General features: G+C 38.9%; 1 protein-coding gene across 3 annotated transcripts in view; it reads right to left on the bottom strand.

Annotated features, from left to right (window-relative positions):
• Positions 1-27,277, bottom strand: part of FILIP1 (filamin A interacting protein 1) — a 267,880-nt gene that overhangs the window by 23,991 nt on the left and 216,612 nt on the right. The window lies entirely within an intron of this gene.

Below are 27,277 nucleotides of genomic sequence, written 5' to 3'. Positions count from 1 at the left end.
CCTGCTTCTCTCTCTCCCACTCCCCCTACTTGTGTTCCCTCTCTCACTATCTCTCTCTGTCAAATAAATAAATAAAATATTTTTAAAATTTTAAAAATGTTTTAATTTTTAAAATTTTAAAAAAAATTTTAAAAATGAAATGTTATTACAGTAAATACCGTAAATACCTATTAACTATTACAGTAAATACCTATTAACTGCTTCAATATCGAGGCTTAACGGGTAGTATTAATGAAATTAATCAGAAGTCAGGGTACTGATTACCCTTAGGGAGGGGTAGTGACCAGAAGTGGGTATGAAGAGGACTAGTTTCCGTACTATTCAGGTACTAGTTTCTGTTTCATGATTTATGTGCTGTTTACAAAGGCTTGGTCAGCCCATTACATTTCAGTAAGTTGAACTCTTATGAGTGTCTTTCTGCAAATATATTATACTTCAATAACACATTGGGTAACACTTAGGTTGTGCAATAACAAAAGACTATTTAAATAGTGTTTTCTGTATTCCAGGCACTATGTGTGTAATGCGTTTATTTTTTCTTCATAGCAATCCTGTGAGACATGTACTGCTACTGCCATCCTGAGAAGGAACGTGAGAAACTGCAGTCAAATGCTCTACCCCTGAGCTATACCCCCAGGCCAGGAACGTGAGAAACTGTACTTGCATGGGACCCACCGTCAGGAAGTGGCAGTGTTGGCATTCAAACTCAGGCAGTAGGGCTCTGGGATCCTTGCTTCTCACCTCTGCATCTTATTATTTTAAAGGATCATTTTATTTTAAATGAAAGGGCGGGTGCAGAAAAAAAAGTACTTGGAGGGGCGCCTGGGTGGCTCCATGGGTTAAAGCCTCTGTCTTACGCTCAGGCCATGATCCCAGGGTCCTGGGATCCAGTCCTGCATCGGGCTCTCTGCTCAGCAGGGAGCCTGCTTCCTCCTCTCTCTCTGCCTGCCTCTCTGCCTACTCTCTCTCTCTGTCAAATAAATAAAATCTTAAAAAAAAAAAAAAGAACTTGGGATTTTTTAAATTTTGTAGGCAATTATCACCGAGGGACAAAGCAAGGCAAACTTTCTGATAGAAAGCTGATCTGCATAAACTAACTTCAGCTAATGAAGAACCAGCACAGAATTTAAAATAAATGAAGAAAAAGAAATGTAAAATAATTTTTTAAAATTTATTTTAAATGAATTTTTTATTTTTTAAAGATTTTATTTATTTATTTGACACACACACAGAGGTACTGCACAACTAGGGGGAGCGGCAGAGGGAGAGGGAGAAGCTGGCTCTCCACTGAGCAGGGAGCCCGATGAGGGGCTCAATCCCAGGACCCTGGAATCATGACCTGAGCCGAAAGCAGACTCTTAACTGACTGAGCCACCCAGGTGCCCCTAAATGATTTTGTAAATAAGAAAACTAGGTAGGAAAGAAATCTGAGTTATTATCAATGCAAAGATATGGATACCAGAGGGATTATTATGTTTCACATGTATGAAATACATTTTCTCTATGGTGTTTATGTATAGCATTAAAAAGTACAAATATAAAGACTCCAGAGTAACTACTCGCCATCTTTATGTTGGTCAGTTAATTTGTACCAATTTCTTTCATTGAAGTAGAGTCAACACACAAAGTTAGATTAATTTTAGGTGTACAACATAGTGATTCAACAACTCTGAATATTGTGTTGTGCTCACCACAAGTGTAGCTACCATCTGCCACCATCCAACACTATTACAACATCACTGACTCTATTCCCTATGCTGTGCCTTTTATGCCTGTGACTTATTCATTCCAAAACCAGAAGTCTGTATCTCCCATTCCCCTTCATAACTTGCAACAATTTCTCATAGTTATTTTCAGTTACCTGTAAAAACAGAGTTGAAATAATCACATTCCCTTTCTGTAGTCTAAGAATGCATTTTAATATCAATATGTTTATCAGAGAAGTAAGTTATAAACAATACATATTTGTTTTAAGTATGTTTTATTCTTTCAATATATTTTGTCTTATCTACCTTAGTTATTCTGAATGATTTATTTTGTATTTATGACTATATTAGCTGTTGGCCAAGTAAATAGAAGCTAATAGTCTCACATTGCATTGTGCAAGAAATGACTGGACAAACATGGAAGCTATTTGTGGTGTTAGAGAATTATTATAGAAATATTCTTGTGATGTCATTAAATTTTTTTCTGGAATTTAATTTTACAAACTTCCCCTTGTATCTAAGCATCTATTAACTAAATACATAATTTCTAAAATCCATTATGACTTTATTCCTCCAGTAAAAGATAAAGATCGTTTTCAAATCCTACAGGTTCACAAGAGCAATGTTATAATCGTTTCATTAAGTGTGGTTCTTATGTGTGGAAAAGGGCTTTTTCTTGATCATCTTTTCTTTTTACTTAAGTCAAAACAACTAAAATAATGTCATAGAACTACAGAGTAGGAGAGACTTTAGGGATATTTTCAAATTCCTTAACCTTAACTAGACTATCTGAGATGAATTCATTGAAAACATCAGTGCTTTCAACTCCAGGCTTAAAATGTTAACATTTCTTTCTTTCTTTCTTTTTTTTTTTTAAGATTTTATTTACTTGACAGAAACACAGTGAGAGAGAGAACACCAGCAGGGAGAGTGGGAGAGGGAGAAGCAGACACCCTGCTGAGCAGGGAGCCCTATGAGGGGCTAGATCCCAGGACCCAGGATCATGACCTGAGCCAAAGGCAGATGCTTAACAACTGAGCCACCCAGGCATCCCAAAATGTTAAAATTTCTAAAACAATTTCTTTAAATACCTTATGCCTCCATGCTATTACAGACAGTGGGCTGGAGTGCCTAAAACATGGGCTTTGGGGTCAGACATAGCTGTACCTCTGTCTCTCATGTTCCAACTGTAACCTCTGGCCACTTCCCAAAACTCTCCGACCCTCAGTTTTTTTTTACTTACAAAGAGAAGGATGTTAACACCTACCTCACCGGATTGTTCTCAAATTCAAAATAGTAGAAGTAAAGTGACTGATGTATAGACTCAATATGTGGATGTCAAAAACACAAAAATAAATGTTAAGAACTAGAGAGTAGATATCTGAAAAGTCTGTCCAGTGCTTTTTGTGTTGAATCTGTAAATATTTTCATGTCTGTAACTTGTCTTTGGTAGTAAAACCTGAGGTACTAATGTTTCAACCAGAGAAAAATCGAAGGCTTTCTCATGAGTAGGAAATCCTGTGACCAGGGCAGGAATTTGGCTTCCCAGAAACTACATTTCTCAGGTCCTCCTAGCTGTGAGTATTCCCCCCTCCTTCCCTCTGTCCCTTAAGCTCTCCCCTTCCCCCTTCTATCACTTCTTAAATTGTTCCCATCTCTTAAAGTGGATCCAACAGCAATACACAGTCCATTCTCTGCATTCTCTCTCTCTCTCTTTTTTTAAGATTTTATTTATTTATTTGACAGACAGAGATCCCAAATAGGCAGAGAGGCAGGCAGAGAGAGAGGTGGGAGAAGCAGGCTCCCTGCTGAGCAGAGAACCCGATGTGGGGCTCAATCCCAAGACCCTGGGGTCATGACCCGAGCCAAAGGCAGAGGCCTTAACCCACTGAGCCACCCAGGCGCCCCTCTTTCTCTGCATTCTCTTAAAATTCAGTTACAGCTTTGGTTTAGCTGAAGATTAGATGGAGAAACGAGGTAAAACTGTGTGACTCAGTCAGGACAGCCTGCTGAGATCCTTCTGAGCAAGAAGACTTGCACTTAAAATGCCTATAGGCAAGACATTGGCGATGGGAAGGATGGGATGAATTGTGAGGATTTTGCCAAAGGCAACTGGCATGGGATTTGTGACTGTTCACTCGCTAGGAAAAAGGGAGAGAGAAATAGAAAAAAATTACTTTGAAGCTTTCGGTCTGCAGAATTACAGATAATACCTTTGACGGGAATGGGAAAAACTGATGAGAAAGAGTCATGGTAGAAAATTGAGGTAACTGACAGCAAGATAATCAAGTTAAAAAGTGTTTGGCCATATTTAATAAAAACTGTATTGTACACTTAAAAATTTGTTAAGAGGGTAGATCTCATGTTAAATGTTCTTTCCATAATGAGATAATTTTTAAGTATACCAAACGTTGGAAATGTAGTACTTTTGATGTAAATCCTATAAATTGTACAGCTCTTTTATATCTTAAGGCCATCCCTAATGATCCCCACTGTCATTTACTTCCATCCAAGACCCGAGTGTCTTTTGCTGATAATTCTGCAAAAGCTTCTTAATGGGTTTCCTCACAAGCCCTGCCACCTGTGAGCTGTGTGATCTTGGATGAGTTACATAATATGAGATATCACTATATCTCACTTTCCTCACTTATAAATTGGGCATCAAAATAGTACCTAGTTGATAGGGTTTGTGTGAGATGCATGTTACTTAATATATGGAAAGCACTTAAAGAGTGCCTGACCCATGCTGAGCGTAGTTTCAGCTATTTTTAAGTTATAATTATTATTATTATTACTTACTCTTACCCAAATTCGAATATAATCATAAGTTGTAATGGAATCCTGGCTCTCCATGCCTTCTTGTTGCTCTAAGAATAGAGGCGAAAATTCCTTAACATGGCCTAGCATGATTGGATTCCTCAGCACCTTGGCAGGTTCAACTGAAGTCAGTCTTTCCTCTCTGATCTAAGCTGCTAACATTCCTTAAATATGCTGTGCCTTCTCCCTGGTATTTCCTACCTGCTCTTCCTTTCACTCTGGCACACACACCTGAATATATCTGGCTGATTTTATCCTTCAAGTTTCAATTAAATGTCACTTCCTCCAGAAGTCTTCGTGACCAACCTGATTCAGTTAGATCTGCTCATAGACTCCCATAATACCCTAAAGTCCTCCTTTATAAGACTAATCAACTTACACATTTTTAAAAAGATTTTATTTGTAAGTAATCTCTACACCCACCAAGGGACTCAAACTCACAACCCTGAGATCAAGAGTCACGTGCTCTTCCCACTGAGCCAGTCAGGTGCCCCTCAACTTACAATTTTGTAATGCCTGATGACCCTTGTTAACACAAGTTGCATGAGGATACGTGCCATGTTTGTCTTGTTTGCCCCATAGCACAATGCCTGACAAATAGGAAGTGCTCAAAATATAGTGACTGATGGATAAATGAAAGAAAGAACAAATAAATAATCTTGAGGTAGAAATAGAGCTCAAGTCATCTTACACAGAGATGTGTGAACTGAAATCTCTCACAATGCTGGTTATAAATTTTTGTTAAATGGATATTGTGGTTGTTACAAGGCCAGCAATTTGATATTACTAGGGGTCATTAGACAATAAGAGGCTCTGGTCTAGTGAGCAGTGGCCTCTCTTGAAAACTGTGGTCTTTCCAGTCAGCAGTCTCCTGGAGAAGAAGTGTATCTCCTAAGTGGAAACCAAAACAGAGACGGAGCCCTCTCTGTGTGGACTGGGAAGGTCTCTCTTACAATATGTTTATCTTTCATACTGGATGATGACCAACGTCTAGATATCCCATGAAGGGCCTCTGGGAAAATTGGAACCCTAAATAATATTTTGTACACCAGGCTGAAGTAAAGTTTTTGTGTTTCTCTCATAGGTTTTATTTATTTATTTATTTATTTTTTTAAAGATTTTATTTATTTATTTGACAGAGAGAAATCACAAGTAGTCGGAGAGGCAGGCAGAGAGAGAGAGAGAGGGAAGCAGGCTCTCCGCTGAGCAGAGAGCCCGATGCGGGACTCGATCCCAGGACCCCGAGATCATGACCTGAGCCGAAGGCAGCGGCCCAACCCACTGAGCCACCCAGGCGCCCCTCTCATAGGTTTTAACATCCTTTTGTTTTTTGTTTTGTTTGCTGGTTTTAGTTTTATTTATTTATTTACTTAACATATATTATTTGCCCCAGGGGTACAGGTCTGTGAATCATCAGGCTTACACATTTCATAGCACTCACCATAGCACATGCCCTCTCCAATGTCCATAACCCAGCTACCCTATCCCTACCCCCTCAACTCCTAGCAACCTTCGGTTTGTTTGGTGAGATTGAAAGTGTCTTACGGTTTTAGTTCTTTTTAAGAAAATATCCCAACCTTGGCTACAGAGAAACAAGAGAGGGTATTTTACCCACAGCTGGACCAGAACTCTAATGTTGAGGCAGTGTACATCTGGGGTCTAGTGGGAAGAATGGTAGTAATTAAAGCAAGAGAAGTCTCAGGAAGAAAGAAAAGTTACAGGAGATCCTGAGACTGTTTTGTCAACCATTCCTACCTACACAGAAACTTTACCTTGCTAAAGCTTGGTAATTCCTGGATTTTCATTTCAATAAGGTGGGGGTGGTGATATTGCCTTACACATGGAAATAATTTTGATCTCCAAAGGAGAAACTAGAGAGAGAGAAAGAAAAAGGAAAGGATAGAGCCAACTCTTTGGGAAATGCCCAGAAATAAGAGGTAAAAAGAATGAGGAGGAGCTAGTGAAGGCCTGGCAAGAGAGAGAAGAGGAGAAAGATACACCAGGAGAGACCCATGGAACGACACTAGCGTGCCAAAGGAAGGGGGCACTTGTATCCATTTAGGTCCCTCCCTCCCTCGTCACTTTACCCTTCTACTTCAGGTGGGCCTTTTTTTCCTTCCCCTCTATCTAGAAATCCTCATTTTTACATCAAACGAGAATTCAGAAGTACTATCATGTAATTAGTCACAATACATAATGACTGTGGCATATTGTGTCTCCTTTTTTCAAACAATATCCCAATGGTTAAAATTTTACTTTGTGCTTTAAACAATTAATTTGCCTACATTACTGGACCCCGTTGCCATGTAATTATGCTATTTAAGGAGCAGAATAAGAAGGTGTGGGTGTTGTTCGTGCCAACTGGTCTTATTCCCTCCTCTCTGCCCATCTTGCCTTTCTTCAACCACGCTCTGATTCTAAGCAGATTAGCATAAAAAGGAAACAAACCACAAGACCAAGACTAAGATGAATTAGTACCCTGATTCTCATCGCAGATTCAGGCAGAACCTTAAGCATCCTGAAATCAAATTTATTCTTGGCAAGTTCTTAATTTTCAACAAGCATCTTATCCTGCTTAAAGGATGAAAGGAAGACAAGGAAATGATCTGACAGATTTTCAGAATTCTATTGCCTTTCTAAATAACTATTCTTAAGTGTATTCCTCATTTCTCCTTTCATGCTGAATAAAGCTCTATTTTTTAATTTGTAAATTTATCCTTTACAAATGTTTAGAAATTTCAATTATTTTCAACTAGAAAAAGACTTTAGAAGTGTAGATTCAAATGTTCTATAATTGTTTGTGGTTACATAGATAAATCAAGATGCATCAATTTGGGTCATTAAAATTGGTGAATTTTGTTATATGTATATTGTATCTCAATAAAAAATGTGGTGATGAAATGAATATAAAAGGCCCTAGATAGGGCAGCTGGGTGCTCAGTGGGTTATGCCTCTGCCTTCCTCTCAGGTCATGATCCCAGGGTCCTGGGATTGAGCCTGGCATCAGCATCGGGCTCCCTGCTCAACAAGGAACCTGCTTCTCCCCCTCCCTCTGCTCCTCCTCACTACCACCGCCCCCCCCACCTCATGCTCTCTCTCTCCCCACCAAATAAATAAAATCTTTTAAAAAATTAAATAAATAAATGAGAGGCCCTAGAAAGTATTCCAAATGTCAGATTAAGGGAGAAAGGTTGTAAACAAATATAAGAGAGTGACTTAAAATGTAATAGAAAATATAAAATAGATTATTAATCTTAAGGCAGAAAGATAGGAAAGCTAGAGAAGAGGGCTAACACTTTCAGCTGGGGTTGGGGAACCTGATAGGAAAATGTTCTGGGGAAGACATGTTTCAAGTACTAGAAAACCTCTAGTTCTAGTATTATTTCAAGATGCCAAAAATAAAGGTTACCAAGTCTTTCAGAAAAAAAAAAAACTTATTTACCAACTACCTATTGCATCTTAGGCAGCATGTTAAGTACTTTATTATTTCACCTCATTTTCACCACAACACTTTGAGCAAGGCATTACTGTACCATTTTATAAATAACACAAGTTATTTGACTTAATCAAAGAGAAAGGATTGAGAAGGCATAGGTTGGGATTTTGAACCAGATCTGTTCGACAACCAACAAAATGCTTTTAACAACAGTGCCATTCTTCGAATAGATATTACTTGAACACATCAAATTTGCAAGACTTTGTTTTTGTTTAGGTTAACTTCATCTTGCTATGTCAGCCTGTCCTTCTGGAATTGTCAAGATCTTCCTTGGACTCTGGTTTGTTATCCAACTGATGCCAACTTATACCTAGCATTGTGTCAATGGCGAAATGACTCCGATCATTAATAAAAAGATAGGTGAATTTGCACAGAGCTCTTCACACACTCTTGAGATCTCTCGCCTGTTGACGTCAGTCCATTCAGTAGCAGGGACACTGTCATGCACTTAGCTCCCAGCACAGTGGGCTGTTACTCTTCTCTTCTGAGCTTCCAGCCCTCCCCTATGGTTCCAATCACATCTACCCCATGTCAGTTCCCTACAGCTAAATTCTTCCAGATGCTTAGGCCCCAGATCTAGAGTCATCCTGGAGTCCTTTCTTTCTCCCACATCTCCACAATTTTTTAGCAAATTTTATTAATTCTACCTTCAAAAGAGGTTCCAAATCCAATTACTTCTCACTTCTTCTATTGCTATCACCCTGGCCCAGGCCACTAGTCATCTCTTATCTGGATTATTGAAATGGCCACCAAGTCCGACTCCCAGCTTCTACCCTTGCTCACCTTCAGTCTGTTCTCCGCCTAGAAGCCAGAGTGATTCTTAAAAAATGACAAATCAGGGCACCTGGGTGGCTCACTGGGTTAAGCCTCTGCCTTCCACTCAGGCCATGATCTCAGGGTCCTGGGATCGAGTCCCGCATTGGGTTCTCTGCTCAGTGGGGAGCCTGCTTCCTTCTCTCTCTGCCTGCCTCTCTGCCTACTTGTGATCTCTGTCTGTCAAATAAATAAAATCTCTTTAAAAAAATGGTAAGTCAGATCGTGTCACTCCTCTGCTGCAAGCCTTCCAGTAGTTTCCTATTAGACTCTGAGTGAAGCCAAATCACTGCAATGACCTGAAAGACCTACATTATCACCCCTTCTCCCTTACCTCTCTGACTGCACACCTTAACACTCGTTCTCTCCTCCTTCACATATGCTAATAGATCATCCCCTCACATCCTTCAGAGCTTTGCACAAATATCACTTTCTCAGGGAAACCTTCTTTGTCCACCCTATTGACCTTGTGCATTTCACGACAGAACTTTCTATTTCTTTTTCCTGCAACTTTTGTTCTCCATAGCACTTATTACACAATACATTTTACTTATTTTTTTTAAATGACTGTTTCCCTTCTCTAAAACGTAAATACCTTGAAAGGAAGATTTTTGTGTTTTCTATTCACTGCTGTAGCCTGTAACCAGAACATGGCCTATGGTGAGTTCTTTACATATATGTTGAAGACCATCCCAAAAGGCCTTCCCTTGCTGAAATTCCGATGCACTTGGTCAAATTCCTTAACCTCTTTGTGCCTCATCTTTCCCATCTATAAAATGGAGGGAATGAAAGTACCTCCTTCATGGGGCTATCATGTCAACACACAAAATGAAAATTACCCCTCTGAAGTTTTTAGATTGTGACTATTCCACAGAGTGCACTCAATAAATGGCAGCCGTCAGTACTACAGGCAGCACCAAGTAAGGCACCTTTTCTTGTTTACTCACTTGGCAATCATCTACTAAACATTTGCTAAATGCTAGGCACTCTCCTGGACATTTAGAGAAAAAAACAAGCAGTTTTTATTTCTAAGACATTTATTTAGTCTCTAAAGGAAAGGACAATTAAACCAACCATCATATTGGCATGCAAAGATGCATATCCTGTTTGTGAACACAGAGGAAAGACAGTGAAAGTCAAAGCAGGGGAGGGGAGTCAGGGAGCTTTCCAGGAGGATATGACTCTTGAGTCTTAAAGGTTAAATGGGAACTCTGTAAGTAGAGAAGGCAAGGAAAGTGTGCTCTACACAAGACATCAGCAAACTGTTGTCTGTAGGCCACATCTAATCAAGGCTGGTATTTTCTATCATACAGTTCTCAAGTTAAGAATGGTTCTTATATTTTTAAAGGGTTGTGAAACATAACAAAAAAGAATATGGAGCAGACACTGTATGTAGCCTGCACGGCCTAAAATACCAGTCTAGTGGAAACAGTATGTAAAGGAACAGTGTTGAGAAATGAGAGATATTTTCAAGGGACAGCCGGTAGCTCAACTGAAGCAAAGGACAACTGTGGGGACATTGGGAGATGGAATAAGGCTAGAAAAGATGGACAAACCTAACAAAACACCCTGTGGGTTAAGAGGATGAATCTGAACTTTGGATTCAGAATATGATGAAATATGACAACTGTGTGATGAAATATGACAAGAGGAGGGAGGAGTGGGTCCAGGAAGCTGGAGCTCATTTAGGAAACTACAAAAACATGAGATGAGAAACATGATGGAGTCTAAACTAAGATCTTGATCAGTATAAAAGGAGAGAAGACGTTGCCCTGGGTGAAGTTTAATATTTGGTGACAGACTGAGTGAGGATGGAAAGGGAGAAATCTGGACAGACTTTCCAGCTTCTGGTCAAGGTTATTAGTTTGATATCTGTGCTTATCATGCTTATCACACATAGGGTAACATAAGAGAAACAGACCTGGAGGGGAAGAAACAGATCTGGAGGGGAAGATCTTTTTTTGTCAAAAAGACAAACTGACTTGGAGATTGCTGAGAACCCTTCAAGATCAATGCTTATTGGTAAGCCTGGAATTCCTAGAGATAAATCTAGGCCAGAGATACAGACCAAGAGTCTCCAGGGACTGGTACAATCTCAAGCCATAAGAGAGAATGAGATAAGTAGGAGGTTTGTAGACCTAAGAGAGAAAAAGGAGTGCAGACAGAAAAGAGACACTGAGATGAAAAAATATAAAGGAACTTAATGCAAGAGCCTGAGCAGAATAGCCAGAGAAACAGGAGGGAATCCTGTAAATAGTGCATTCCCAGACACCAAGATGGCAGAAAGAAGCATAAGAAACAGGACATGTTCCTAATGCCAAAAACTCTGGAGAGATCAAGGGAGAAAACAGGAAAATGTCCATTGTTTTCATTTAAACTTAAATTTAAAAAGCTTTTCCCATTGGATATGTCAATATGGGTCATCAGTACTTCACATGAGCATTTTTATGGAGTTTCGGCATAAAATAGAGCTTAGCTGACGAAAAACCAAAAAGAAGATTTAAAACACGGAGACAAATATCTGAGACTTACTCCTTGAGATCTTGATTGTAAAGAAGGAGAAACAGGGAAGGGGACCCAAGAATATATGTAAGAATGTATATATATGAGATTAGCATGTTCTCATGTTCTCACTTAACTTTAAAGCTTTTTTCTTTATGGGCATAGCCCAGTTAATAAATAATAATAGAATGCTGTTAGTAAATACAGAAGTAATTATAGAAAGCCACTATTCTGCAATGCACAATGAAATAATGGATGTAGGCAATGTCCATCAGTGTCTCCCAAGAGAGACAGACAAACACTGCATACATATGTACATACCTCCACCCAAGAAATATTCCTACCAAAACAAAAAAACAAAACAAAACAAAACAAAAAAAACAAAAAACAAATAAGATCAAGCCCCTGTAACTACTCACTAGTTTACAAGAAAGACAGGGGCAAGAAACATATGAAGTGACACTGTGATGATGCAATCAGAAAAACCCAAAATGTAAGGGACTACCCAGCTCTCTTAAATAAATAAATTTCAAGAAGCAAAAAAGACTGGGGGCGGGAAGCTATAGATTAAAAGAACTTTAGAAGACATATCAACAAATTGGATTTGAATATATTTGGATTCTTTTTTTTTTTTTTAAGACTTTATTCATTTATTTGACAGACACAGTGAGAAAGGGAACACAAGTGGAGGGAGTGGGAGAGGGAGAAGCAGGCTTCCCGCTGAGCAGGGAGCCTGATGTGGGGCTTGATCCCAGGACCCTGGGATCATGACCTGAGCCGAAGGCAGATGCTTAAGGACTGAGCCACCCAGGGGCCCCTATATTTGGATTCTTATTCAAGCTATTTTTAAAATAAGATGATTGGAAAAATTTTGTTATGAAATTATTACTAAATTTAGGTGGCTTAAGGATATTTTTAAGAGAATCATTGTCTTTTAGAAATATATATTGAAATATTTATGAATGAAAAGATATGTCTGGAACTTCTATAAAAACAATCCAGGACAAAGAAAAAAAAATAATCCGGGGAGGGAAGCACAGAGAAAAACCCAGGGCAATGGGAAAAGATGAAACCAGACTAGTCAATTAACTGTTGATTAACTGTTGAAGCTAAGTGAAGGGTATATGGGGATTCATTATACTATTCTCTTTATTCTTATAAATGAAATTTTCCACAATACAGGTTTGTTTTTTAACCCTCTTTGTGATCTTTATCTCCCCCTCACATATCCTTCTACCCTGTGCAAATCTCAGCTCCTTTGGTATCTAGTCATATTTTTACTTTCTTTACAGTACCATGGTATCCCTCATATTTGTCTGTGATTATGGGTGATTCTTTCATTCATTTCCATATTTATAAAAATTAAGCATATTAAAGCCTTTACTTCTTCTTCCTCATTGGGATCCATCTGATGCTGAGTCAAATGTGCTAAAAAAAAATAAATAAATAAAAAATAAAAAAAAAAAACAACAAAACCATCCTTGCCCCCTTCTGTTCCACAGACATTCATGAATTTATCATTCCTTTTAAGCACAATTTTTGCTGTTGTTGGAGGAAAGGGGAAGTGAGAGTTTTTTTAACCTTATCCTGGTTATCCATCCTGGAGATAAACAAACACCTTCGCTGGAATGGTTGTCAGTCAGTGCTTCTAAAGACCCAGAGCTACACTTGACTATAACCATTCTCACTTCTCATCCTTGGAAGGTAAACCATGTAAGATTTCACAAGTTCTTTTCCCCAACATTCTCGACACTCTCACTTCTATCATTTTCCAGATTTATCAGCACTAGCCCCAGAGCAGCAATTTTTCTCTTGGCTTCCTTTAGATGTTGTCACTCATCATCATATTAAATCCAGTGGGCGCCATTTTGAAACACTGATGTCATTTTAAAAGTTAACACCATTGGTTTCTCAGCCGGATCATGCTAATTTCCCTTCTCACTATTTCCCTTCTCTTCCACTATTTTTACTCTTTTATTCTTCTTAACTCTCCCTGTGTGTATGCCTCTCTCTCTCCCCCAAGAGAAAAAGCAGGTTAAAACTAGCAAGGGCATGATAGTAATTAAAGATGAATGAACCTCAAAAGACTCAAGCTTGCATGCAGTTAGAAGTCTTTAATCACATACATTTTTTTCCCAGCAAGAGCACAGAACAGAGCTAAGCAGCTTGGCAACATGATAGGACATGGTTTAACCAAATGACTCAGGAAGAAGTGTTACTTTTTCATACATTCCTTCAGTTCCTCAAGATGGTGTCTATTATAATCTAACTTCCCAATATACTGTACAGGGCTGAGATTCTGGCAAGTTGAATAAGGCTGGTCAGTGCAGCTGCAGTCAGATACCATCCTCATTTTGGAATTTTATTCATCATTGATTTTTTTTGCATTGATTTTTATTTTAAAAAGTAATGCATTAAAATATTGTGTATCTTGCTTACTAAGCTTCTTGACATCCCCGTAAATTTTGTACCAAGGTGACACTTTCATTTGCCTCACCCTAGTCCCAGCCCTTGAGCTCTGAGTGCTAGATAATCATTTCCTTTATGTATAAATAAATGGCAGGACACCAACATTTGAGTTTTGTTTTTCTTTTGTGTTTTTTAGTAGTGCAAATGAGTTTACAAAAGTCGTACAATTTTTCCTTTTGTGTGTGTGTGAAAACCAGCTGTATTGTGGAACATCTGATCTCAAACTTTGTTTTTTAAAGATTTTATTTATTTGTCAGAGAAAGAGAGATTGAGCACAAGCCGGTAGAGTGGCAGGGAGACAGAGAAGCCGGCTCCCCACTGAACAAGGAGCCCAATGTAGGACTCGATTTCAGGACCCTGGGATCATGATCTTTTGCCGAAGGCATCCCTGATCTCAAACTTCTTGATCCTGGCCCAGTGCAGTGGGACAGATGCTTTTCTCACCTACTCTCACAATAGAAAAAGAAATTGGTGATAAAATATTGAAAAAAAAGAAAAGAAATTCAGTAAATTTTTTGCTAGCAGCTTTCATGAAGTGCTTTTATTTTGCAAGAGAAGATCCTAAAGTTATACACATTATTTTATATTTTAAAACTGTATCTTAAAATTTAAAAATAATCTAGTAATCTCATTACATTTACTTTGATATTCTAATCCAAGTAATGCAAACACACACACACACACACACACACACACAAGTGTGTGAGGCAAGTTACCACAAATGAAGTTTTATTCTTCACCAGAAGGGATTAGGTATAATCTTGCTCTAGAATGGGCACATTGATGACATGCCTTGAAGTCTAACCTTTGAAAATTATAAACTAAGGATATGCATTAGGGACCCTCTGCAGGTTAGCCCAACGACCCACAACAAACTAAACTGATTATGAAGTTTGGCCAATAGCAGTTTACCTTTAAAAGGCATGGATGGTAGCAAGTGAAAACCATAAAAAGCTCATGTTGGATAACAAATTATTCTTCTTGAAGATTATGGGATTTCCTACTACCGCATAAGCACGTGTTCAGTGTTCAGCATTTTGGTAGTAGCCAGACTCCCCCTGGAAAATACCCTCTTAGTCTTCAAGAAAATCTTATAACAAGCTAATTTAAATTTACAAATGTTTTATTTTAAAATAAATCCTCTGGTATATTACTAGTAAGTTGCTCTCAATCATTGTAGAAATTAAAGTTTAGGGAATTATTTGTCATTTGCTCATAAAAACCTAGAAAGAACTGTTTTCTTCTGATAGTTTGCTGCCCATCAGAAAGTCCATATTTGGGAACCACTACCTGAGAAGGAGCTCCCTGATCATACTCTAGTATGAAGCTCCCTGACTCAGAGAAATATAACCATGATTCATTAGTTCACTTAGTAATTCAACAAAGATGAATTGAATGTCCCACTATTGTCAGATAGTATATTAGATACTTGAAATTAAAAAAACAAAATAAGTTGCAATGCTAAGTGAAAATTACCGTTTGTGTTTTAAACATAGACTACTGAGGAACACCCAAGGTAGGGATGTGACTGGAGGAGGTTGTTCCCAATACCATTCCTCTGCTATCAGGGGTGCAGCCTATTTGACCCTTTTGGGAGAATGAGAGAGGGTTCTCCTGCTCTCTAGAGAACAAGTCCTAAACTGCGGTGCCTATCTTGATGCTCTGACTGACAACTGGCTTTCAGTCCCCATGCTTTCATTAGTCAGGGGTCCCAGCAAGCTATAACCTGTACAATCACACACAATAGTCTTATGGGCTCTTTTTTTTTTTAGCATTCAAGTTTCATTAAGCTGACATGTCTCCTTCCCAGAGATGTGTTCTCTGAACAGCTTATTGAAAATAATTTTCCCAGCCACTATCCATCATATTACCCTATTTCTTTCTTTCACTGCACTTTTACTATTTGAAATCATCTTACCTATTTATTTGTTTCCTTAGATATCATCTGTCTCCCCACCTCTCTACAGGGCAAAAGCGCCTTGAGAGCAGGGTCTAGAGCTGAACACCAGCCCCCCTAACAAAGTGTCTAACAGAGTAGGTGCTCAATCAATATTTCGTCAATGACTGAATAAAACAAAGTTTATCCAGATGAAGAATGCGGAAATAGTATGCCACATAAAGGGAAAAGTGCACACAAGTGCAAGAAACAGAACCTCATTCAGAACAGCACGGAGTCCATGGAGAGCACAGAGCAGGAGGTGGGAAAATGTCAAGGGACGACTCCAATGGAAGATGGAGGTCGGATCAAGCGGTTTGCGTGTTATCCTAAGAAGTTAGGCTCCATTCCTGAGGGTTACACAAAATTCTGTAAGGACTTCAAGAATAGTGATAATACCAAATTTGTATATTACAATATTCTGATGACAGTATGGTTGTATGGGTTACAGGAGGAGGAAACTAGAGGCAAGGAGATCAGTTATAAAAGTACTGAGACTTTCCAATCCAAAAAAGGACTAAACGAAGATTACAATTGTAATAGAAGAAAGCAGATTTTAAGAATGATTAGAATGTAGAAGTATCTGACTTTCATGCCTGAATGTGAAGGATAAGGTAGAAAAAATTATATAAAATTATTCTTGCATTTTGACATTCCCGATTTTGTGAATGATGGTGCCCTCCTTGACCATAATGGCCTCATTAGCATCACAATCGAGCCAACTGATCTAAGTGGTGCCTTGTGAAATCTTAGGGAAATAGTTATGATGTACCAGTTACACAATTTTTCCTCATGACCACTAACTTGAGCGGAAGGCAAAGCTGTCTTTTTTTTTTTTTTTTAGATTTTATTTATTTATTTGATACAGAGAGAGAGAGAGAGATCACAAGTAGGCAGAAAGGCAGGCGGAGAGAGAGAGAGGGGGAAGCAGGCTCTCTGCTGAGCAGAGAGCCCTATGTGGGGCTCGATCCAAGGACCCTGACTGAGATCATGACCCGAGCCCAAGGCAGAGGCCCAACACACTGAGCCACCCAGGTGCCCCAAGGCAAAGCTATCTTTTTAAAAAATTCACCTCAGCAGATTCAGCATAGGCAAGATAAATCCCTAGGTCTTTTCTAGAATTATAACTTTTTTCTTAAAGATTTTATTTAGGGGCACCTAGGCTGCTGTCATTAAGCACCTGCCTTTGGCTCAGATCCTGATCCCAGGGTCCTGGGATGAGACCAGCACTGGGCTCCCTGCTCAGCGGGAAGCCGGCTTCTCCCTCTCCTACTCCCACTGCTTGTATTCCCTCTCTCACTGTCTCTCTCTCTCTGTATCAAATAAATAAATAAAAATCTTAAAAAAGATAAAAATAAAAGATTTTATTTATTTGAGAGATAGCATGAGAGAGAAAACAAGCAAGCATGAGGTGAGGCGAGGGCGGGCAAAGAGAGGGACAAGCAGGCTCCCCGCTGAACAGGGAGTTTCAGGAGGACACGACAAGGAAAACGATGAAGACGGTGATAAGACAACAAGCGGTTTGATCCCAGGACCCCGGAATCATAACCTGAGCTGATGGCAGGCGCTTAATACACTGAGCCACCCAGGCTAACCCCTAGAATTATGACTTTTTGAAATGTTGTCTTGTAAGTCTCAATTTTATTCACCTTTGAAAAATAAGTATAGTTGCCTCTTACAAACTTGTGAGGGATGCAGATCAGGACCCTCAACCTCTTGGTAGGGAGTGTTTTTGGATAGGGACATCAACTCACTTTATGGGAACAATGTTATATATAGCTGTAGAAAAAGATTGTTACTGGAGTTACTAAATCACCAAGCTTGTCATTTGTATATTGTATTATTTAATAATGCAAATTTCTATACTTCTAGTTATTATCCTTAATCCTGCACATTTTCCATTTACCCCTCCGGTTCCACTCTCTACCGTTCTCAAACCTGGGAGGCTGATCTTGAGGCATTGTCGTGACAAGCCCCTTCTAGCTTCAAGCTTGGGTTTGTTGCCAGGAGGCACTCACAGGAAATTGGAGAATGAGGTATTAATTCTCTCTGGAGTCTTGGGTATTTGGCTTCATTCTTCTGCTGAGGGCCACCTTCTCTGATAGATACAGTTACTCATGAGGATTCTGGGAACTACTCCCTTCCTCCAAGTTAATGGGTAGTAAAAGGTATACACTCCCACAGTCCAAATGTCTCTGTTGAGATAACAGGACAAATCCATGCAGAAAGGAGTCAGTCGTGGCTGAGAGCGCGTCAGTGAAAAGCTGACGAGAAAGGAGAATGACAGGCTTATAGCCACATGCACACATTGCGATGGGTGGGAAGCAGGAACAAGAGCAAAATGAAGCTGAAGAAGGAAGAGGGGAAGCAGAGGACTGTGTCTCTTCTTCCTGAGACCAGACAGGAAGGGGTCTCATCTGCCTCCATTTTAAAGCGAGGCGGCAGGGAAGGGCCTTGCCTTGGATCCCATGACAATAATCCTTAAGTCTAGTTCTCTACCTTAGTCATTTTGCACTACTCTTTTGAGGTAGGAATTTTCTGGTTGGTAAAAGAGAAGGACCACAAATACTGAAAGCTGAATGGGAATATTTAGGAGGAAAAAAAGAAAAAATGGACAACAACTGACAGAGGACCAAATATGATGCCACATGGAGCAATTTATTTAGAAAACTAATTTCTATGTAACTCAATCATGCCAATAATTTCCATTGTCAAAAAAATATACAGGGCGTCTGTGTGACTCAGTGGGTTAAAGCTTCTGCCTTCTGCTCAGGTCGTGATCTCAGGGTCCTGGGATGGAGCCCTGCATCGGGCTCTCTGCTCAGTGGGGAGCCTGCTTCCTCCCCTCTCTCTCTCTCTTTCTCTCTGCCTGCCTCTCCGTCTACTTGTGATTTCTCTCTCTATGTCAAATAAATAAATAAAATCTTAAAAAAAAAATACAATGTTTTTTTGAAATTTGTCATTTAAAGCTAACCCTCAGTGCTTAGCGGAGTAGTTCAGAGTATGTGCTCTAGAGCCAGATAATTTGGTTTGAGTCTAATTCTGCCCTCTACCATCTTGGGCAAATCGCATAATTTAGCTCTTTCTCAGTTTCCTTCCCTATAAAAGTGGGATAATAATAGTACCTATTCACAGGGTCATTGTCAGAATCACATGAATTATTATACATAAAAGGCTAAGTTCTCAATAAATATTAGGTACTATTAATAATAATCCTACATTGGAATTTACAGCCAATTTATATCTTTTCCTTTCAATGAGAATTAATTCTTCAAAGACAATGAGAAGAGAGATGCATCTATGGATACCATGTAAATATAGTCTCATTCTTGAAGTTGAAACTGTTGTCTGTCTTGTGGGCTTGGACGAATAGTTTCTACCCACAATAATACGCCTCTTAATGTGTTTTTATATTTCCTAAGTTGTTCAAAGTACTTTCTAACACCCTCAGATCAATCATATGAAATATTTTTTAAGCAGTAGAATTATTCTTTCTTTTTGATATTTTCTTTTTTTTTCCTTTTTAAAGATTTTGTTTATTTATTTGAGAGAAAGACCAAGTGAGAGAGCACAAGCAGGGTAGGGCAGAGGGACAGGAATGGGGATTCTATCCCAGGACCCGGGATCACGACTGGAACCAGAAGGCAGACACTTAACTGGCTGAGCCACCCAGGTGTCCCACTGATGTTGTTTAAAAAAAAAAAAAAAAAAAAAAAAATCAGCGAGCTGAAAAAATTCACTGAGCAAGTTTCATGAGGAACAGAAAATGCCATGAGCTAGGGAATTTTGTCACCTGAATATGTGGCTTTGGACTCTTTCTTCCCAGTGGGCCCCTCACCTTCCGGGGTACTCTAATCCAAAGAGACCTTTCTTATCCCATTCCCAAAGAATATGTCACCCAGTTTCATCACACCTTATTATCAGGTGCTCATCTAGGCTACACTTGTGCATTATCACAAGTAACTCTCTCCCTCAGAAAATAAGCAAAATGCGGTGGCGTGGGGGGCATCCCTTGAGAAAAGAGTAGGAGGATATTTTGAGGCAGGTGGGTCTTTAGGTCCCTGTAATCACGAAGTGAGGGATCCTCCCCCTTGCTTAAGTAGAGAGGCTTCTCCTCTGTGGGCTGCCCTTGTGGTCACACAGAATGTGAGGGGAGGAGCTGGGAGCATAATCAGATTTCTAAGACTATTCAGACAAGTAGAAGACAGTCCACAAAGGTAAAAATATACCTCATTTCACTCTGTACATGCATTTACAGAGTGCTGGACAAAAGCCAGATTTTAAGTTTATATATTATGCTTTCAAACTCATAGATTATAAGAGCTCACATTATAAAAAAATTTACCCTTTTGTAAAGCCTTTTACTAAGATACTGTTAAGCTAATTTGTCTCTTGGGTAATTTCATTTTCATAACCAAGTTGTGTTTAAAGTAATATAGATATAAAATAAGTAACAGATTAACTTAAATATATAAATCACTGGTAGTACATTCCCATACATTTATTTACTCAGAAAAATAACCCTTTCCCTCTTTAAAATGGCATGAAAATTTATTCTCATTGTATCTAGAGGTCTTTAAAAAAGCTTTTAAATATAAACATACATAAAGTTCCACTACATAATTTTAAAATTATTATTAACATTTATCTAACCAGTTTTGGAACAACTTTAAAGCTAATGCAAAAAATACAAACTCAAAACAATAAACGAAACTCCAAAAATCCCAAGACTTAACTTTGTATTGATCCTAACTATTAATCTAGAGAAAAGAAAATGTGAGTGCCGTTCTGTTGTGGAAAGGACATTTAGTTTTACAAGTAAACAGAAGTTCATCCATCACATGGAATTAAGAATCCGGGCAGATCAATGTAATGAACCCAAGATTTTAATCTCAGTTGAACTCAAGATTTTCATCACTTTAAACACAGACAAAACATTATTACCAATCAATGTTCTACAAAATTAAACCCACACAAATGAAAACCATACTATCTGCCCTTATGTTCAAATTTCTATTAAAACGGGTCATGCGAATCTGAAATCATACTATAAAAATTTGGTTTTGGCCAAGTGAAGTTCTTTTGTGAAAGACTCACACCACCCTCCAGCCCTACTGAGCGCTATATACGAGCTATCTATTTTGATACACTCTGCTGAACTCAGACAATGTTTTTTTGGCATTTCAAAAAATTACTGAAGTTGAACTTTTTACACAATTGTTTAACGTAGCCCAAACTTTAATCCCATTCCCACTTTGAAATCGAACCTCCTATTTTCTTTATTATTCTTGTTATCAGGGCCACACTGTTTCAGAACAAACAGGGCTTTCTTCGGATCACTATGCATTCTAATTCATTGCCAACTTTTACAAGCCTTCCCCACATATGCAAAGAGATCTGCAGAAAATCCACATAACACCGACAGATTTTGAAAATAATATTTTTACCTTAAATTAATCTTTGCTTATCCAGAAATTACTAATTAGAAGATACATGTACAGCACATGGGAAGGCTGTTCTGTTAAAAAGCCTTCAAAACACATTAGTACTACTGATGGCAGCAAGATTTTTTCCATTCTTATACAAACTCCCCAAGTTTCTGTAGGATGAGATTGCTTTTCCCTCCATAGAAAAACAGGAGCATGCCTCATACCACAACAAGGTGCATCTTGGCCAGTTCCAGTCAAGGATTCTGAGGTACCAAAGAAAGTCACAATAAGCTGGTCATTTTCAAGGGTTGTCACCGTCCACGCTCAGTAAAACCTATAGCCGAGAGCTGAAAGGTTGTCGAGTTTTTACAGCCCTTGTCAGATTAGTCAGGCTGTATAAATGTCCAAACCCAGCTTTTAAGATGCTCTTTGCAGTAACACTTAGAAAGGAGTTTACTGCCAAGTAAGCCTTTTAACAAATGAAATGCGCATGGACGAAAGTAACAACTAACATTGTTTAAATCAAAACAGATCTTGACTTCCTTACCTTAATACTAGGAAACATAGTAGCTTTTGTTTTTGTTTTTGTTTTTTATAAGGGGGTAGTGAAGTTTGTTCAACAGCAGCAGGCCCTGCTCAGCCCCCTACTCCACAGGGAATTAACCGTCACATTCCAGGCCTGTCATCAGAACAATGAAAGGTGAATGTTGTGCAAAACAGCTTGGGACCACGAACTGATGATGTCATTCCTCCCTTATATGGTTCATTATTGTGCAGATTTACTTTGGTCTGTGAAAAGGGGTGGAGCCGCCCAGCACTGGAAGCTGAGGCAGATCTTAAGAAGCAAAGCAAGTAAACGGAATTATGCTCTCCACTGAGGAAAAGGCGCTGAGGAGGGGGATAAAGTGGGGGAGGAAGAATGAGATAAAGAAAAGATATGCATAAAATGTCAAATGGGCCTCACTCCTGATTTTTCAAACTAGCTAACCTCTATACAGTTCTGTTCGGCACATGCTGGAATTTCAATAGGGATCCCTCTAGAGCCCCATCTGTGATTCAGCCAACAGGAGGGGATTCACTGTCAACCAGAGTCCCAGTTAACTTAGTGCATCTAAGTGAAAACACTGCAGTGTGGGCTGCAGAACGCCAAGGAACCTTTAGTTTAAGGATCCTTGTGTCTTTAAAAAAAAAAAAAAAATATATATATATATATATATATATATATATATATATATATATATTTAAAATTTATTTTCTCCCCTAAAGTATTTTGAGATGGCAAAAAAGTAGGGCCACACAAACCAACAGGTGAATAGAGTCAGCCAAATTTCAAGGAATGTTTATGTCATCATTCATACAAATATTCTCAAAATCCTCTATCACCTTCAATTAGTTTCTCTTTTCTTTCTTCAAGATTCTCCTTGTTTCCTTCTTTCTTTCCTTCCTGAGTCTGTAATAATTCAGTCAAAAAGAATTAGGTAACAAAAGTTCCAGAATAATTTTTGCTAATATATGCATAGAATTTGTATATCACTTAGGTTAAGAAATGCCATTTTATTTACAAGATAAAAGCATAGTATCAGATAAATTTTTAAATCAACTCTAACAGATTAACTTTAAAGTTAGCAGAATTAAATGTTTGGAGAGCATTTTTAAGTCCTTAAATATCTTTCATATTACACAAATATAAGCCATTATGCTATGGCATAGAAAAGAATATGAAGGAAAAATAAGTTAGAGATAATTGCTTTTCTACCTTTCTCATGTTCCATCATGTCTTCTGCTTTATGAACATGTCTGTCTTCTTTCTTATCTAAACTTAGAACAATGATTAGTGTATGTTTCAGGGTTGCAGTTCAGAATAGAGTGTTTTGATTATTGAGTTATTTTTATAAAAGTTCCATAACACAACATTTTAGGTAAAATGGTGGCAGATATTGAGCCGATTAATCGATAGTGTTGGGGGTTTTGTTTTGGGGATGGGATTTGGGGGACATGAATTTTCCCAGCTATCTTAACACAACTGGAGAAAACTAAAATTGAAGAAGAAACTGTTGCCACCATGTGTTGTGTGCAGTCTGCTCTAGTGTTGGGGCAAGGGGCTTCTTGGCAATCGAGAAACCCTAGACTGAATCTTGTCTTGGCACCTACTGGGTAGATAACCAAGAGGATGTTTTCTAACTCCTCTGGCTTCAGTGGACTCAGCTGTCTAGCAGGAATAGGGAGTCTTACTTGCAGAATTAAACAAGACAGTATGAGTCGGGGCCATAGTGTGTGCACATAGTGGGCCCACGATAAATACTTAATGATATATCTATGCACAGTTTATTCATCTTGATAATAATAGATACTTCGCAAAAGTACAAATTCGAAGTCTCATTTTGACAATAAATTCATGTTTAAAACAAGAGAATCAAGGGGCACCTGGGTGGCTCAGTGGGTTAAAGCCTCTGCCTTCTGCTTGGGTCGTGATCCCAGGGTCCTCGGATCAAGCCCCGCATCAGGCTCTCTGCTTGGCAGAGAGCCTGCTTCCTCCTCTCCCTCTGCCTGCCTCTCTGCCTACTTGTGATCTCTGTCTGTCAAATAAATAAATAAAATCTTTAAAAAAAAAAAAAAAGAGAGAGAGAATCAAGGGGTCAGTACTGATGATAACAGTCCTGCCAAGGGGCATCTTGCATCAGTCTGCTTCTGGTGATTCAAGTTTGAGGTATATGGTCCCAGCAAGGCACTGACTATGTTCTAGGCCATAGCAAATAATTATTAGAGACAAATAGTAATAGCAATAGCAAGAGGAAATGTTTTAGGTATATCTGAAAAATCTTTAAAACAAATACAATAAATGTCAACCACAGGTGTGCTTTTTCTCTTCCCTGCTTAATACTACAAATAGCTACATTCAAAATCAACTTAAAGCCCTACAATTAAGACTCACTTAAAATAGCTGATGTTTAAAGGGTGTCGGGGTGGTTTAGTCAATTAAGCGTCTGCTTTCAGCTCAGGTCATGATCTCAGGATCCTGGGATCAAGCCCCACAACATGCTCTCCATTCAGTGGGGAGCCTGCTTCCCCTGCTTGTTCTCACTCTCTTGCTCTCTCTCTCTCTCTCTCTCTCTGTGTGTGTGTGTGTCAAATAAATAAATAAAATCTCTAAAAAAAAAAGGAAAGAGAGAGATGAGTTCTTAGAGGAAGGTCACCCTGGCTATTTCAAGGTCACTGCCTATTTTAAGGCTGTAAATAGTAAGGAAATTCAACTTTCTCTTTTGCTTTCGCTTTCCACATCAAAAGGGTTTCCATCCTTGTGTAAGTGGGACATAAGAACCTGATGAACCCAGCAGCCCGATGTCCTCAGGAGTGTTGCTCTAGACCCAGTCCTCCATCTGATTCCTTAGACTTAGCAGAGGATTCCATCACCTGATTTAACCAGAAACATAGCTGATGCCGCAGCCGGAATATTGCTGCACTTGTCTGATTGAACCTTTCATGCAGGGAACTTGTCAGCATGTCTACAGGCCAGGGAGCTGATACTTTACCAAGCTTACCAGTAGGGCTTACTATTAACTCTGTGTGTGGCAAAATTCACTTGGAGACTTGCTTTCATTGTGCTATATCATTTGTCATGAGTTACCAATATCTTCCAATAAGTTCTGACAATTGGAAAAAAGCAAGCTGACTTGGCCCATTTGCCACACCATGGTAAGGAGCTGGACTTTATTCTGAAGCATCTGATTTATATGACTAATATGCAGAGAAGGAACTTGAGCCAGGGAAAGCAAGAGTGGAAAGATGTCTAAAGGATGCTATCATGGTAGCCCAGACAAGCAATGGGAAGGTGGTTTGGATAAGACTTTATCTTGGACTAGGGCAGAGGCAATGATTTTGGGGGGAAAAATGGACAAATTCCAGATATAATTTGGAAGCAGAATCAATACAACCTACTGGTGGTTATGTTTGGAAGGTTAAGAGAAAGAGAAGGATGATTGCTTGTGTTTTAGTTTGAGTAATTAGATGAAAGTACTGTTAAACTGAGATAAGCCTAAGAGGCGTGGATTTTCAAGAAGTGACCAAGAGTTCCATTTTGGAGACTTTAAGTTTGAGGATCCTATTAAACATCCTAATGGGCCGATCAAGTATGGATAGTCACTCAATTATTATTTACTCCATGAATTAAATAAACATTTTTGTGTAAAGAGGATTAGAGATTTTCTTTTCTTTCTTTTTTTTTTTTTTTTAAGGTTTTATTTATCTATTTGACAGAGAGAGAGATCACAAGTAGGCAGAGCAGAAGGCAGAGAGAGAGGAGAAGCAGGCTCTCTGCTGAGCAGAGAGCCCGATGTGGGGCTCGATCCCAAGATCCTGGGATCATGACCTGAGCCAAAGGCAGAGGCTTAACCCACTAAGCCACCCAGGTGCCCCGTGGTTTTCTTTTCTATGAAAGACATTCAGTCAAATGGAGGCTCTCCCTTTCTCAAACTTTTTAGCATGTGTTAGCTAAAATGTATACTCCAGTTAAATTTAATGCACCCAGAAAGTATTGTGATTACAGATCCACAGGCCAAGTCCTAAATTCACTGTGAGTGGGGATCTTTTAAGACAATCATAACTTCTTTGAGTCCTGGATACTAGAAACAGAGTATCCAGGTTCCCATCATCCTTTAAGCATCTGGCTGTCACTGAGAATCATGACCCAAGGAAGTGGCTCTTAAAATCAAATCTTCCTGCAATTGCTCCATATTCAAATTGATCAGGAAAAGAAGAGATAAAGAGAGCATGTTTCCTACACATTCTGAGAAAGATCGAGTTTCACATATGGCAAGTGGGAAGTTTCTCAATGTGTGGGCGATTACTGTCTTGCCAATTCAGTGTGCTTTTATCCAGGAGACTTTTTTTTTTTTGCTGCAGAGGAGGTTCTGCTCCAGAACTGTGAGAAGTGGATGCACTGGTGAGCGGGAGTGGGCAGGCAAGGAGAAGTCATAGGATATGCTAAAGGCACTGTGTTTTGTGTTCCTTAGTTGGAGGGTGGGAGTTGGGGGACAACATTCTTCCAGGATCTCTCCCTGGAGGTTTGGTAATGGTATATTAAGTCTGGGCAGTAGTTCTGCACACAATTATGCCTTCTTCCTTGGGAGAAATATAATCCCAAACTTCTCAAATGTTACAGATTCCAGAAGTCAGACAAATCCATGAGCTTTAGAGAGCTGAGTAAATCAGAGTATATTGGAGGAAGAATGGTAGGTATAAATAAGTGAATAAAGTAAGAACATTTCTGTAAGAATACAGGATTTGCTGAAATTGTAAGAAACGAGACTAGATAGACCAAAGCATTCCTCCCTTCTAAAAGCACACGGGATGCAGAGCAGCCACAATAATCCACCATTTCTAGTTCCCTTCACATTTCAGATCCAATACATGTACTTCCTTGAGCATTTAAGAATAAAATAAATAGCAACTTCTATAGGAAGTAAACTTTTATAGGAAATTGAGCGTTGTGCAGAAAATTTAAAGCAAATGCTTAAGGCGCAGTGTTTCTGAACTTAAGAGGAATGAGTTGAGATTAAATAAAGTTGACCTCTAGTTTGTTTGCAGTTGAAGCTCACATTCAGCCCCTGAATAATTTGAATAGTTTCTTGGCTAAGAGTTCACATCCAAGAGTTGAATATGTTATGCATTGGGCATAAAAGACCAAACCTTTGATTAATCTTTTCTGTTCAAACTTTTCACCACCACAAAGTACTTTCCAAACACAAGCATTTTTGGAAAAAAGAGTGCATACTCGGTCAAGGAGCCAGAAAGAAGCAATCTCCAAACACTGAAAACACCACCTTCCCAAGTTCCAAATCCCTCTCTGGAGTCCAGGATTTGTAATGCTAATCTGAGTACCTTCTTCCATCCTGGAAAAAAGGGAAAAATATCAAAGTGATGGCGTTGAATATTCATTGTGGTGCTAAGAGACAACATATCTTTCCAGCACTTTTCTTTCTTAACTCTTTCTTGGTGTACAGATTTGTACAAAGACAGCATTTGCCTGGAATTTAGCATGATGACAAATGACTGTCAGTTTGGGACAGCATGCGATGGGTTTTCATACCAGAAGAATAATCTCACTTATTAC

The sequence above is a fragment of the Mustela putorius genome, unplaced genomic scaffold, assembly GCF_011764305.1.
Source record: "Mustela putorius furo isolate JIRA1106 unplaced genomic scaffold, ASM1176430v1.1 tig00003863_pilon_pilon_pilon, whole genome shotgun sequence".
NCBI lineage: Eukaryota > Metazoa > Chordata > Mammalia > Carnivora > Mustelidae > Mustela > Mustela putorius.
The sequence above is the reverse complement of the archived record's forward strand: the minus strand, read 5'-3'. Positions and strand labels throughout refer to the sequence as shown.